Source organism: Euprymna scolopes, chromosome 8, assembly GCF_053919585.1.
Source record: "Euprymna scolopes isolate OS-2025 chromosome 8, ASM5391958v1, whole genome shotgun sequence".
Classification (NCBI taxonomy): Eukaryota; Metazoa; Mollusca; class Cephalopoda; order Sepiida; family Sepiolidae; genus Euprymna; species Euprymna scolopes.
Genome location: NC_136489.1, coordinates 139,262,800 through 139,278,821, shown reverse-complemented (window position 1 = coordinate 139,278,821; position 16,022 = coordinate 139,262,800). Strand labels below are relative to the sequence as shown.

Genomic DNA, 16,022 nt, shown 5'->3' with positions numbered 1-16,022 from the left:
CTTGTTAACTTTTTGGTGTTTCTCGTTCCAATATTTGGTGTTATTTGGAATAGTTTGTTTTTGGTGCATGAGCTCCAGTTTTCTTGCCATTTTCTCTTCAAAAATGTGTTTATTTTAGTCTTTAGGTCTGTATAGGGGATTTTTCCACTTATGTGGTTTTGTTGCAGAGTTTCCTTTGCTGCCTTATCTGCTTGTTCATTCATGTATATGCCGATATGGCTTGGTATCCAGCAAAAGATAATGTTTTTTTTCATGGTTATGGCATCTATTTTGTTTAGCAATTTTGTAATAAGTGGGTTTGTCATTTTTTTTTCTTTTAGAGATATGAGTATTGAAAGTGAGTCAGTAAATATGATATATTTTTGATGGTCATCATTGGTTATTATATTCAGTGCCGAATCTATGGCTGTTGCTTCTGCGCTGAAAATAGAAGATTCGTTTGGGAGCCTTTTCTTTAGTTTTATTTTTTTGTGGATGGCTGCGCATCCTACTTTATCTCCATCTTTTGATCCGTCAGTGTAAATTTGTGTATATTCTTTGTATGTATTCTGGATGATAAGTAGTTCTTCATGGAAGGTTGATGGGTGGGTTTTCGTTTTGGGATATTTATTTAATTTTAATATTATGTGTGGTTGTTTGATCATCCAGGGTGGAGTTTTTGATTTGTTATATTTATGTATTTTTGTAATGTCCATTTGGGCTTCTGTGAGTAGGTTTTTTATCCGGAGGCTGTAGGGCTTGATGATATTTTCTTTCTTGTTGAAGAGATGTGTGTATTGTGGGTGGAGGGTACATTGGTATGCAGGATTTGTTGGACACGATACCAGCTTTAGGTAATATTGTAGCGCTAACTTCTGTCGTCTTAGAATCAGTGGAGGCTCATGGGCCTCTATATAGAGGCTTTCTACTGGAGAGGTTCTAAATGCTCCCAAGGCTAATCTTAATCCTTGATGATGGATTGTATTTAGTTCTTTTATGTAGGACTTCCTTGCTGCTCCATAGATGAAGCATCCATAGTCCATTTTAGATCTGATTAGAGTTTGGTATAATTTCAATAATGTGACTTTGTCTGCACCCCAATCGGTGTGTGCTAGGACTTTGATCAATTGCATTGTCTTTTGGCATTTTGCTTTTAAATATTTTATATGCGGTATAAAGTTCAATTTTTTATCGAATATAATACCTAAATATTTATGTTGGTCGGTGAGTGGGATGTTCTTGTTATCCAGTTTCAGGTTGGGGTCGTGGTGGAATTTTCGTAATTTGCAAAAGTGGATGCATTTAGTTTTTTCCTCTGAGAATGTAAATCCATTTTCTATGGCCCATTTGTTTATTTTATTCAGACAGAGTTGTAGTTTGCGTTCGGCTGTTTGTATATATTTAGATTGGTAGTATATAAGTAGGTCGTCCACGTATAGGGCGTTTTCAATTCCTGGGTCTATGTTTTTTATGATATTGTTTATTTTAATGTTGAAGAGGGTGACAGACAGGATACTGCCTTGGGGGACCCCCATTTCTTGATCTTTTTGGACTGAATAAGTGTTGTCCATCCGTACTTGGAAGTTTCTATTTGTTAAGAAATTTCTGATAATTTCTGGCATTCTACCCCTAAGTCCTAGTTCATACAGGTCTTTTTGGATTCCGTATTTCCAAGCGGTGTCATACGCCTTTTGCATGTCAAAAAAAATTGCTATTAGATGTTCTTTTTTTGCAAATGCTTCTCTTATGCGTGTTTCCAGTTTTATTAAGTGATCGGTGGGGCTTCTATTTTTCCTGAAACCCGACTGGCTTTCTGTAATTAGATTTTTGCTTTCCAAGTACCAATTTAACCTTTCGTTAATCATTCTCTCAAAAGTTTTGCACAAACAACTAGTTAGTGCAATGGGTCGGTAGTTTGTTGGGTTTGTATGGTCTTTTTTTGGTTTGGGTATTGGGATTACTGTTGCCTGCTTCCAGTTTTTTGGAATGTTGTTAGTTATCCATATCTCATTGTAAATTTGTAATAAGTAGTCCAGTGATGGTTTTGGTAGTTTTTTGAGGAATTGATAATGGATCTCGTCGGGGCCGACTGCTGTATCGGGAGATTTGTTTATTGCCTCCTCTAGTTCTGCACTGTTGAATAATTGATTGTAGTTTTCTTCATTTTTTGATTTGAAGTTTATTTTTATTTTTTCTTCATTTTTCTTTATAGCTTGGAATTTTTTATTTTGGTTTTTTGATGATGAGTTCATTGAGAATTGTTCTGCTAATTTATTTGCGATATTTTGTTTGTCGGTAATCTTTGTGTTGTCGCATATAAGGTGTTTAATAGGGTTCTTTGTATTTTTTCCTGCTATTTTTCTGACCATCTCCCATACTTTTTTGGGTTTTGTGTTTTGATTAATTTTTGTTACATAGTCTTTCCACGAGTTCCGTTTTGATTCTTTGATAGTTTTCCGTGCTTTGGCTTTGCTGTTTTTATAGGTGTCCAAATTTTCTTTCGTTGGACTGTTTTTGAATTTCCTTAGGTTTGCACGTCTGGCTCTTATAGCTTCTTTGCATTCTTTATTGTACCAGGGTTTGTTATATTTTGTAGTAGTGGAACTTTTTGGTATGTTCTCCTCGGCTATTGTGAGTAGGGTGTTGCTGAAATATGTGATGTGTTCTAAGTCAGGATTCGCTTCAGGTATTAATCTGTATTGACATGTATTTTGGAAATTTTCCCAATTTGCCTTTTGTAAATTCCAGCGGGGTGTTTTGTCTTCTGGCTTGGGATTCTCGTTTTCTATTATGATTGGGAAGTGGTCACTTCCGCATGTATCCTTATGTGTTCTCCAGCTATAATCCATGTATATAGTTGGGTCACATAGTGTTATATCGATTGCTGATAGGGTTCCCGTTGGTGGGTGCATATATGTATTCTCTTTGTTGTTGAGTAGGCATAGATCATTTTGGTTAATTATTTTTTCTATGGTTTGGCCTCTTTTGTTGTTTTTTTTACTGCCCCACCATATATTGTGACTATTGAAGTCTCCCAACAGTAGAAAAGGTTTAGGTAGTTGTTTGATTATATTGTTTAATTCTGTTTCGTTTATTGTTTCATTTGGTGGTATATAGAGTGAGCATAGGGTTACTGTTTTGTGTAGTGTTGCAGTTATTGCAACAGCTTGCATATTTGTTTTTAAGTTCACTTTGCTGTGTGGAATGTTTTCGTTTATCAGTATTGATGATCCACCGGTGGCTTTGCATGATAATTTGTTTATGTGGTTGTATATTGAGTAGTGTTTTATGTTAATTTTGTCATTTTCTTTTAAGTGTGTTTCCTGTAGGCAAATTATTGCAGGACATAAGGATTTGATAAGTATTTGCATTTCTTCGATATTAATTTTTAATCCTCTTATGTTCCACTGTAGGATTTTGTTAGTCATGGTTTATATTTTCTTTTGGTTTTGGACTGTTGGTGTTTATGTCTACGTCCATAGTTTCGATGTTAGTTTGGGTGTTTCTTTTGGAAGTGGATGGTCTGTTTCTTGTTTCTGGTGAGAGGCTTTTTTTGGGTTTTGGTCTGGGACTTTTAGATTTACTTTGTCTTGACTGTCTTTTTTGGCTACCAGTTTCAACTAGTTCAAATTTATTTTCATTTTCAATTAATACTAATTCTGTTTTTTGTTTGTCATTTTGTTTTTGGGGGGTAGTTTTTTTGTTGTTCTGTTCTATTTCCATTTTTTCTGTTGTTGTGTGTTTATTTTTAACATCTGTTTTTGTCCTTGTTAGTGACTTGGATCTTTCACGTTTTGATAATTGAGGAGGTTTCATTTCTTTAGAGATTGATTCCTCAATATTGATGGAAGTTTTTCTGATTTCCTTTGTTTCGTTTTCTTTTATACTGGGTTGTTCGTTTCTGACTTTTATTTGGCTGTTAGAATTTATTTTCAGTTCTGATAAAAAAGATTTTAATTCTTCAAGTATGTTCTTTAGTTCTTTTGCTAGGTTTGCAATTTCTGGAGCAAGGTTTAGTTCATTGTAGTTGTACATTTTGTTTGCTTGTTGGGTTATTGTGGCATATGAGTTTTTGGTGCGATTTGTGACTTCTTTGCGGGCTTCTTGGAAGGTTATATTTTTTTGATATTTGATTGTTATTATTTCCTTCTCTTGCTTATATATTTTGCACTGTTTTGAGTGAGAGTGGTGCTCTTCTTGACAGTTTGTGCATTTGGTTTTATTTGGACAGTCTTCTTCATCGTGGTCTGGGTTTTTTTCACTGCAGTTTCCACATGTGAAGAATCTTAGACATTGGTCTTTATTATGTCCAAACTTTTGGCAGTTGTAGCATTGTAAAGGTTTTGGAATGTATTGTTCTATTTTCGTTCTTTCATAACCTATATTGATGGTCTCTGGTATTTGAGGATAATTGAATGTTAATATATAAGTGTTTGTATATATTACCTCTCCTTTTTTTTTAAATGTGATTCTTTTTACATCTGTGACCCCTTGGTTTTTTAGTTCTGTTTTGATTTCTTCTGTTGTGCAGACGGAGATTTCCTGGTTTTTTATGACTCCTTTGGAGTAGTTTAGTGTTTGGTGTGGATAAGCTTTGATGTTTGTTTCATGCAATTTTTGTAGTTGAAGTAGAGTTTTGGCCTGTTTTTTATTTTGTACTTCTACCAATATGGTACCATTCCTTAATTTTTTGACATTTTTAGGTGTTATTTTGCTTGATATTACCTTTTGGATAATGAAGGGTGACATTTTAGTTAACGGTATATTAGACGTTGCTTCTAGCACGATGAATCTTGGAAAGTTTGTATCTTCATTGTCGCTGTCAGAGTCTATTTCTGTGTGTGGTCTCTTGGATTTTTTGGCATTCATAATAATTTTTGAAAAATTCATCAGCCATGCTCCCCACCCTCCTCGGAGCCCCTTATGGGGAAGAACTATGAGGGGGTAAATCCCATTCGCCTCGGTTCTCCAGGGCTACATAGCTGGTATACTCAAACATGGGGAGGTTTCCAAGCATTCACAATATATGGTTATGCCCACCCAAGTATGGGATTTCCCTGTATTTTTATTATTCCTGATGGTTACCTTTTTCCCAGCTTGATTGACCCTTCAGCCATCGCTTATTAACTCAGTTTATTGTTTATGTTGAGTGTTAGTGTGTTTTTGTTTGGATTGTCTGAATTAGTGCTTGTCATGACCAACCGATTGATTGGATCGGGCCTATCCAACCTCCCGTCTAGCCTAGTAAGGGCCAAAGTGGTGTGTTGTAGTATCATGTTATTATTTCCTAGGCATGTTCCACTCAACCACCAGGATCCCGTTCTTAATGCATTACGGGTTGCCACCAACGGTCAACTGGTGGTCCCATTGAAGGATTTTTACCCTCTGCAGGGGGGCAGTTGGTATGTTCTATCGCCCTACCAACTAGGCAAAAAAAAAAAAAAAAGGGGTGAGGAGGTGAAGGAAAAAGAAAACGAGGGAGGGGAAGGGGAGGAGAATGTTGTTTTTGTTTTTGTTTTCGCAGAACATGACTAAGTTTTGCAAAAGGGAATAAAAAAACAAAGACATCTATGTAGGTGCGTTTCATCTCAGGAAGTCAGTAGACAGCCTGATCTGGTAGCACCAGAAATATTTTTGCTATTATAATTTTGTGTGAAAATATTAAATAAACAATGCTTAATTCGTAGTTCGAGAAATTCATTTTTCTTCGAGTTATATCGAATTCATTAATACGGACTTTAGGGCTTTTTTCGTAATGTTCCTGTTAAAAAAAAATTTTTTATTGTTACAAATTACGATGCTATATTTATATAAAAAAAAAAATAAATTCTTGCGTTTTTTTATTTACTACTGAAAACCATAACGTAAAGGTATTTTTTGTTTAAACAGAATAATACATTTCCACTCAAATTTAAATAAAAAATAATTAGTTCACTATATTCTGCGATCATTATTTGATAAATACTGAAAATTTCATTAAAATTGGTTAATTTCCTGATTTTTGGTGAATTTTTAAGTAAAGGGAGAGGTCAAAATGTTTATACATTTCGAGCATCATCGGCATTAATTTTGCCCGTACCGACTCGAGTAATCAATGACCTATATTTATGATATACTTAACTTGAAACACCTATAACATTGTTTATATATCGTTCCTATTTACAATGCCTTCTCACGGGACAGTGTTTATATATTGTTGGCACCGTAACATAACGAGTGTTCGGTTCCTTTTATGTGATAGAGGGTTAGAGATTATTTTGCTACCTAAACTCCAGTCTTGCCGAAACTAACGAATAAAAAGTGAGTAAAAGAAATGTTAATGTGTAAAAAAAAAAAAAAAAAAAAAAAAAAAGGGTTAGGTTTGTATTATTGTACACATAGATTCGAAAAAGTTGTCAAAAAACAAATATATAACAAATAAATGTTATCAAAGGCAAGATAAATTACTTTTCTACCAAACTGGATATAATTTTCGTGTTTTTATTCAATTTAACATGTTTATTCAGCTCGAAAAGCATAATGTTTACCGATGTATTGGAAAATTCAAAATGGCGGCCGACTTTCTCTTTAACACGGTAAGTTCGGGAAAAAGTGTTATAAATAATAAACTAGACAAAATACAATTAAAAAACTACAGAATATATGTCAACTTATGTCACGGCAACATATATTGAGCGAATTTCTAACAGTATTTTGTCTAGTTTATTATTTATAACACCTTTTCCCGAACTTACCGTGTTAAAGAGAGAGTCGGTAGCCATTATGAATTTTCCAATATATCGGTAAACACTGTATGCTTTTCGAGCTGAATAAACATGTTAAATTGAATAAAAACACGAAAATTATATCGTAGGTAGGTAGAAAAGTAATTTATCTTGCCTTTGATAACATTTATTTGTTATATATTTGTTTTTTGACAACTTTTTCGAATCTATGTGTAAAGTAATACAAACCCCGAAACAACTTGTCTTATCAAACGATTATATAATTTGTACAGTCTGTTGCTGCGTTCATTTCAAATTCTGTAGAAGCATTTATTTAAAGCCTTTGTCTTTTTTTTTTTTCTTCAATTTTATTACACTTAAAAAAAAAAAAAAAAATGGCATTTTTTTTTTTTTTTTTACTATAATTGCAACTAGGTCTCATTACTTTGGTAAATATTTATTTTAACTGTAACACAACGCCGACCATTTTAGTTTGTGTTTTTAGGAGTTATCGAGGCCGCTGAAAACGTATTTGGCATTTGAACCCATCGTAAATTTACCGTTTGCATGGTATTAACCCCTGGAGCCTAGGACTATTTTGCGTCATTTCACCGCTTTCGTTAACGGTTTTCTTACATGATGCGGATGCGTTCGCGCATGCACGCGCCTAGTAAAGCGACTTGTCACATTCACATCGCGGAGGAATCTTTAGCGGAGATTTGAAATAAGTTAAAAAAAAAAAAAAAAAAAAAAAAGAAAGAAAAAAGGGTTCATTTATTTTTTTTGTGTGATGTTTTTAATTGATCTAAAAAATTTAAGTTTTCACGAGCGCTTTGCTTTACACAGACATTTTTATGTTTTCATTTTTTTAGGGGGGGGGTATTATATAACGTGTATACTTTTTAACAAGTGCTTCTGCTTCTGTTGTTTAATTAATTAACCGTGTTTCCGTAAGTAACGCGCCGACATTAACCGAGCAGAAGACCCGTTTAATATTTCAAACAAATTCTGTTTAATTGGGGGGGGGGCGTCGGGAGCGATGATGGTGTTTAATTATTTTCTTACGAAATTAGTAACTTTGGCGGACCTGAAGAATCTTGCCCCCTCTTTATTTTAAAAAAAAAAATTTTTTTAGTGGATTATCACAAAAAAATGTAGGGGGGAGGGTAACGTAAATCGATCATCCAATTTTAGAACAACTTAATGTTTTTTAGATGTGAATTTAGACTTTAAATTTTGCTTTGCAAAACATCTAAAAATGGATGATCGATTTACTAGAACGTTGCATTAGAAACTGAGAACTTTTTTCATTATTTTTCTTTTGATAATCTGGTGGACCATTCGATAATAATCCGCTGAAAAAAACTGAATAAGTAAATAAATAAAATAAAGAGGGAGGAATTAAGATTCGTTAGGTCCGCCGTAACTTATTGGCGTTTTCTGTCTTCAAGCGTTTCCGGTTCTTTCCGTTATCTGCCCGGAAATGCTAGTAAAAGTTTGGATTTATCGCGCTAAACAAAAATGCATAAGTGAAAGTGCCCTCATTTTTACTAAAAACAATGTTTTTGTTGAAAAAAAGTGTAATATAATTGGAAAAAACAAGACAACAGCTGTGCCGAAGACAAAGACATTAAATGTGCTTCTATAGAATGTGAAATGAACGCAACAGACTTTTGCCGTACAAAATATTGACTTGGCCTTCGGGACAAGATCAAAGCAAAGACCATATGTTAGCAATCCCACATATAAGACCTTGGTCAATGTAGGGGCAACCCTTCATACCAATTGTCACTATCCAGCTCCCCTACTCCCCGGGGAGTTGGTCCCCGTTTCCCCTTCATACCTCACATTAAAAATCGGCCTTGTACCTTATTTGCTCAGTGGGGGAGCAAATAAATACCTAAAAGTGTAGTATCTGTTCTTCAGTTGCTGCACTTCAATTTATTGTTCTGTCAGTGGAGGAGAAATCCTTCACGATTGAGACCATTTTTATTTTTGTTCCTTTTCTCCACGTTAAAAAACGACCCTGGTGTCTAAGTTAGACACTGTCTAACTCTGTCCCGTGGGGAGGCATTGTAAATAGGAACAAGTTGTTTCGAAATAAAAATCCAGCGGCAACACGTTGTTTCGCCTATGATCACATTTTATGATCGCATTTTGTTTACACCTTTAACATTTCTTTTACTCTTTATTCGTCAAAGTTTCCATCGGCCGACGTAATTTTCAACATTGTAAATGTATTTCGTTTTAGTTTCATTCAGTTCGGTTGTTCAGTTTTTACATAAAACTAGTCACGTAACTCCGGGGAGGGTTTTTTTTTTTTACAGTAAGGTCCACCCCCATAATTTTCTTTAAGATAACGAATTTTTCATCTATGCTGAATAAGAAAATTTCACTGTGATATTCGTTGTCAGCATACACACCCGCTAATACTATTAAAAAATGGGGAGGAGGCTAATGTCAGTCGCAGAAAAGTGGATTTGTTTATTCACACACGTACAAACATGGCCGCCAGTGAAATACAGTGCATGGTCTTTATATCTCGAAAACTACTCGTCTCTGCAAAATTGAAATGAGGTTTTCTTATTCAGTATATTCGAAAACCGTTATAAGTCGTCATTAAAAAAAAAATTGTGGACCGAATGTAAAAATTTACCCAGAGGAGGCTTGTAATCTTTTGTCTAAAAGAAAAACGTTAAATCTATCTTTAAAATCAATTTTAAAATAAAATATCAATTTGTTATTTTGCTCTCGGAATATGTATAGTGTTTTTGTTTGTTTTGTTTTTTTTAATAAATTTAATTTTTAATTATAAAGAATCTGAAAAATATCTATTATTTCGTTAAAAAAAAATGATGATTCAAAAAGGTCTTTAAATTATTTCAAGTAACAACATTGAACAATTTTGAGAAACCAGAATTGTTAAACAAAAACAAAACTTCAATTATATTTTTTTCAGTTGGTTAGAAAAGTTTAAAATAATTGGAATTTGCAAAAGAATATTATTCTATTGTTGACCTCATTTTTTTCCTTCGGAAATTTTAATAGTGGTTTGGTGAGGCTTTCACTTGTAAACAAACTAGAATATAAACAATAATATGCACGGTTGTCCAATTATTCAGCTAAATTAAATTTGAATTTTCTATTTACAATTTCCTTTTTCAAAAAAATAAAAAAAATATCAGTTTTCTTTAGTGTGCCCCTTTTCTACACAAGCAATAACATTGAAAACACCAAAATAGAACAATAACACATAAAAAAAACTATTTTCACAATGATTTTCATCTGAAAATAAATTATTACAAAAAACAAAACAAAAAAACAACTAAACTTTAATGAAGTAGAAGTAGCATTTAGTTGTTAAGTTGTAAAAAAAAGGACTTTATGTCGACTTGTGGGATTTGACAAAAAACAAAACAAATTTATAAAGTATATAGACAAAATGTTTAAATGCCTCCCCGACAAGTATTTTTTTTTTTTGTTTAAACTTACCTTTACCAATGATATATTTCCTTTAGAAAAAATATATTTCGATTTAGTCAATTTTTACTAAGTCTGTTACTTTTCATTTGCTTTTCGTTTGTTTTCTTTCACCCGATGAAAAAAAGATGGCGGTAAAGTGATTCCACCAATCAACACACAGAACGCACATTCAAAAAAAAAAAAAAAAAGTTTTAAAAACTTGAAAAAAAAGTTAAGATGTTCTTTGAAAAAACTAAAATAACAGTTCTACTAGACGTAGTCATGCCTAAGACAATAGAAGGGTGCTTATTCAGATTGGCACTTATGGCGGCAATTAAAAGTAAAGAAAATACGATACTTATATTATTTAATTGTAATTCATTGCAATTGCACCGCCAAAACTGGGGGGGCAGGTCAGTACTTTTTGACGGACCGTCTTTTTAAAAATCTACCAAAAATCAGGTAATTATCCGATCAATACGAAATTTTCAGCGATTATTAGGAGAAGAATGAACTTTATAACAGTGTACTTATTTTTCATAAACGATATTTATATATATATTTTTTTTTGCTTACAAAACCCCCCCTTGTTTTGAAGTGGGAACAAATATGCTTAAAATAATCATCTGAAACTGAACAAAACATATTGTGTTGTTGTAAGGGACAGAATTATAGATTAAAAAAAAAAAAAAAAAAAATTGTTTGCATACCTTATTTTGACGTCTGAATATCAGAACTTCGATTGTGTTTAATTATCCCGCTTTTGAGTTTTGAAGTGTGAAATTCGGTGAATATGTTAAGTAAAATAATTAATTTAAGTTAAGCAAAACAAAAAAAAATTTTTTTTTTTTATATTTATACGAAAAAAGCCATTTTAAAATTTTTGATAAATAAATTAACAATTTTTTTTTAGCGAGCCGAATAATGCATGACCATTATTAAACAGAGCATGCTTTGAATAATCGATACAAAAAAAAAAAATTCGATAAATATTGTGCCCTTTGTGTTAAAAATAGCATCATTTTTTTCGATCTCGTTTGAAAACGTTTGCCGCCTTTCGACTACGGTGGACCAAACGCGCTGAAATAATTTTTTTTTATTCTGCTTTAAATTGCCCCCTCCCCCCATTTTGGGGAGCCTGGCCCCCACACACATACACATTAAAAACCAAACTCATACAAATGGTCACCCATCTGGTACTGGCCAGCCTCAGCTTAATAATACATTGAAATTTTCGTCACTGAAAAATAATTTTTTTTGGCCTGTTTAGTCTTCCATAGTTTTCGTCTCATCGAAGGAAAACGTAAACAGAGTCGATCTGAACTCATCGGCGACGCGAAATATCTGGTTAAATATATGAATAAGTGGAATTATTTTAATTTCAGGTACTTATATTATAATATTTTTGCATATTCTCTTAGAAAATCATCCTAAATCTTAGTTAAACAATAAATGAATAAATAAATTATTTCAAAAACCCTTTTTTTTTAATATTTAAGTACGTTTTTTGTGCAAGACAAAAAATAACAATTGTTAACTTTTTGGGAAAATTTAACATTTAAAATTGAATTAAAAATAGTAGAAAAAGTTTTACATTATTCTGTTTTCTATATGATAAAATTCAGGGTTTTATCTTTCTGGAAAAAAAAAAAGTTACTCAGAAATAATGGATTTTAATAAATGTAATTTAGTTTTAAAAAACAACAACAACTTGATTTTGCGGCCATTTTTGGCGGTGCCTACGAGATGAGTATTATTTATTAATTTTTATTTATTGCGGGCTATTATCCTCATCTTTTTCTTAGTTGTTTCACGACGTTTTTTGGCCAAATATTCCTCTGGTCTTCTTCAGGTGGTAACCGCGACAGGATAGGAACTCTGAATCTCCTGACTGCATTCACTGCCTTCCATAGTTGTTGTCGTCGTCTCACCACGTTTTGGTCAATCAAGCCTCTGGCCGGCTTTGGTTAGGATTGAAACCGCTATTTTCAGACAATTCTGACTTGGAACCGCAGAGATTCAACGTCTCTATCAACTGAGCCACGGGCCCCGATCAAGGTTGAATTTTGTTGAATTCATGTTTATTTATTATCTGATCTTCCATGGTTGGGTTCGTACAGAATATTATTGAGATGAGTATTATTTATTAATAATTAAAAAAATGATATATACCATTCGGTTTAAACTAAACGAGTACCGAAAAATAGAGAAAAGTCGGTAAATGTGTAGTTTAGCGGCGTAAATTATGTGACAAACAAAAATTTATAAAAAATATTTAATTTTTATATAAAATACATTATAAGACCCAGAAAAAAATTCATTTTTATATCATTTTTGGTACTTGTACAGTTTAGTCAAGACATTAAAAAATGAAAATAGCGAAAAAAGGTTATATTGTACAATCTGTTTTGGACTGAAGATCTCCGAAAAAAAAATTCATTTAATTTGATCGAGTAGTTTTTATTTTACCGCAGAAAAACACGTTTTTATGAGAGCGCGTTGAAGTCAGTCATATCAAAAGGAGATAACTGCAGTTAAAGCGCTGACACTCCCTCCCCATCTTTATTACTAGCTTTTCTTCCTAAAAATCGAACCTTTTGCTCGGTATCATAACAAATTGTTTTTTCGCTGTAAAATAAAAACTACTTGATGAAATTAGGTGAAATTTTTTCCAGAGAACTTCAGACTATAACGAATACGTACAATATAACGTTTTTTTTTCTTTTTTTTCAATATTTTCATTTTTTTAATGTCTTGACTAAACTGTATAAGCGCCCTTTTTTTTTTTTTATTAAACTAAATGTACGACAATCAAAGCCACTGTATTACTTTTAAAATTTGGCCTTTCTAAGGTTTAGCAGCTTGGCCTTTTTAAGGCCAAATTTGGCCTTTTTTATGCTCTGTCATTACAAAGAAAAGGTACTCTTGCATAATTTGACCCGAATTCTTGTGATTTTCCGTCAAGTCCGGATCGGGCGAGACCGGCAATCATCGGTGACAAATGTTGAAACGCTAATTCGACTTTAAAAAGTTTTTTTTTTATTATGTTTTTAGTAATTTTTTATTTTATGATTAGTTATTTTTAATGATTTATTTAATTTTAATATATTTTTTTTTGTACTTCAATTTTTGGGAGTTTGCTTAGCCAATGAAAAAGTTATATGTAAATGAAAGCAGACGACATTCGAATTGAAAGAAATCGACTGAACCCAAAAAAAGCTGACAAACAACTATATTTTCAGACTCGCCAAACAGAAAAATGACAGGCAAGGAAATAAATCTGTGCATGCTAGAAAAACAAATGGAAATAACGATGGAGATAATCTCATATTGTTAGGAAATGAAATTGCTTTCCCAAAGAATGAGGTGCACCAGTTGTAAACACAAATGTTTACTAAAAGGTTGTGCATAAAGGATGGCTTCTCCTGGCGGTGTACCAAGGGACAATGTAGACAATGGGTATCATTGCGCACAGGATCGTTAATTTTCTGTGAGAAATTTGTCAGGAGTATTTCCTGAGGAATCCCCGGCAGGGCACACTGTAGAAATTGATAAATCTCTATTCAACCGAAGAAAACATAACGTAGGGAGAATCTTTGAATTGCTCTGGGTCAAAACAGTGTAACAAGCAAGAATGCGGGATCAGCCGGGAACTTCTGGGTACATATTTACTTGAATTTATGTGGAGATAAAAATTTGGAAATAAATGATCCTTTTGTCTTCATCATAAATCACATTTCTAAAAGCTACTCGGTTGGGGGGGGGGGCTTCCTTCCATTTCCTCTACCCCAACCGTTACCTCCCTCTTTGCTGTCGGTGGCTGATCAACAGTCGACCGAAGTAAAAGATTCTGTTGGAATTTTTTTTGTACCAATAATAGTGCATCCCCCCCCCCCCGTTTACATTTATTATTTTTTATCTGGTTCTTATATTTGATTTTCTGTATTTCGTATCCTTTTATGATTCTTAGTTTCGTACATTTTGGGTTTGTATGAAACGCCCTTTAATTTGAAGAAAAGGGAAATGCTAGCTCCTTGATGATGTCACGAGCCCAGCACGAAATCCGGCCTCTTTTGAAATTCCGGCAACGAGGATATTGGACGTTCATTTCATTGCACGGCACTGAAAATGGAATTTTGACGAGCCTCCTTCAAAGAAGAGAACTCGGCAAGAATACCCTGGACACGCGATGAGGCAAACTTATGAAAACATTATAATACGTGGCTACGGTTTGCATGTATTTGGAAGGAGTGTAATTTTTTAAAAGACCTTATATTACGTGGCTACGGTCTGCACGTAATTGGAAAGAGTATAATGATTTAAAAGGACTTTAAATTGAGAAAAAAAAAAGAAAAAGGCACGTGCCTGAGTGGCTTTCAATTTGTGAGTACGCTCCTAAAATTTATTACATATGAGAGTGTGATTAGGAACTACTATTTTGCATCATGTTATTGTATTCGTTCATGGATACGACATCTTCATTATAAGAACCAGTGTTATTTTTTTTCATTATATGTTACCTTGGCGTTCTTTGAATTTAATGCAAAGGGAAAAATTTGCTACTAATTTTATTGTAAATAAAGTTTCTTCTTCGTTTTGAAACAAGACCTTTATATTTTATTCTTTTTTTATTTACTCTTTTATTTCATGCTTTTATTTTTTTTCAGGCTAGTTACTTTTGCGTCGAATTTATCTGGAAACAAGATAAATTTCCGACATTTCCTAAGGGAATATCCTCATCTCAAGAAAGTTCTTCTGCCGGCAATGAAAAAACCGTAAAAAAAAAAATCACTATTTCTTAAAAAAAACAAAAAGAAACATGTTTTTCTATTTCTGTGTAATCCCCCCGCCTTAAAAAAAAACAACCTGATTGAACAAAAAGTCTTGAAAATAAAATAAAAACAAGAAACAAAAATATGGTTAAAGAAAAACAAAAAATTGTACTTACACCTAACATTTATTCGGGTAAAAAACCTTTTCTTGAAGATAACAATATTTACATAACTTGCTGTTGATAAATATTTGGCAAAAAAAAAATAATAAATACTAAAATAAATTAGATAAACATATTTGCTTTTTTCAAGGTAGGTTTTTTGTTATTTTTTGATAATTTGCATTTGTATATTTTTTTTTCGGTTTGTTTTGCTTTTTTCCTTAGTCTGCGTCTGTTATGCCGCTCGGCTGACACCGATGATTGCCAGTCTCGCCCGATCCGGGCTTGACGGGAAATCATGAGAATTCAGGTCAAATTATGCAAGAGTACCCCAAAAAAATATGGCGGCCAAAAACATAGTTCATGAAAGAACAAAAAAAGGCCAAATTTGGTCTTAAAAAAGGCCAAGCTGTCAAACCTTAGAAAGGCTAAATTTTAAAAGCAATACAGTGGCTTTGATTGTCGTACATTTAGTTTAATAAAAAATGATGAAAAAATAATAAAAATGAAATTTTGGGGGGCTTTATTTCACCCTTAGGGTCTAATAATAAAATATAATATAAAAATAAATAATTTTTATAATTTTTTGTCTGTCAAATAATTTACGCCGCTAAACTACACATTTGCTTTTTTTTTGTAACGAAAGAGCATAAAAAAGGCCAAATTTGGCCGTAAGGCAAAGCTGTCAAACGTTAGAAAAGGCCAAATTTTAAAAGTAATACAGTAGCTTCGATTGTTGTACATTTAGTTTAATAAAAAATGATGAAAAAATGATAAAAATGACATTTTTTTCTGGTTTTATTTCAGCCTTTAGGTCTAATAATGTGCTTTATATAAAAATAAATAGTTTTTATAAATTTTTATTTGTCAAATAATTTATGCCACTAAACTACACATTTGCTGAAAAGTCTGTATAATATGTGTACCAGTCACGGAACGAAGCT

At 32.8% G+C, this 16,022-nt stretch overlaps 1 protein-coding gene across 1 annotated transcript in view; it reads right to left on the bottom strand.

The window, feature by feature from the left end:
• LOC145283784 (uncharacterized) overlaps window positions 1-10,312 on the bottom strand; it is a gene marked incomplete in the record, with an annotated part of 207,322 nt that extends 197,010 nt beyond the window's left edge. Inside the window, 1 exon segment of the mRNA XM_080132850.1 lies at window positions 10,176-10,312.
• Between the last annotated feature and the right edge of the window lie 5,710 nt (window positions 10,313-16,022).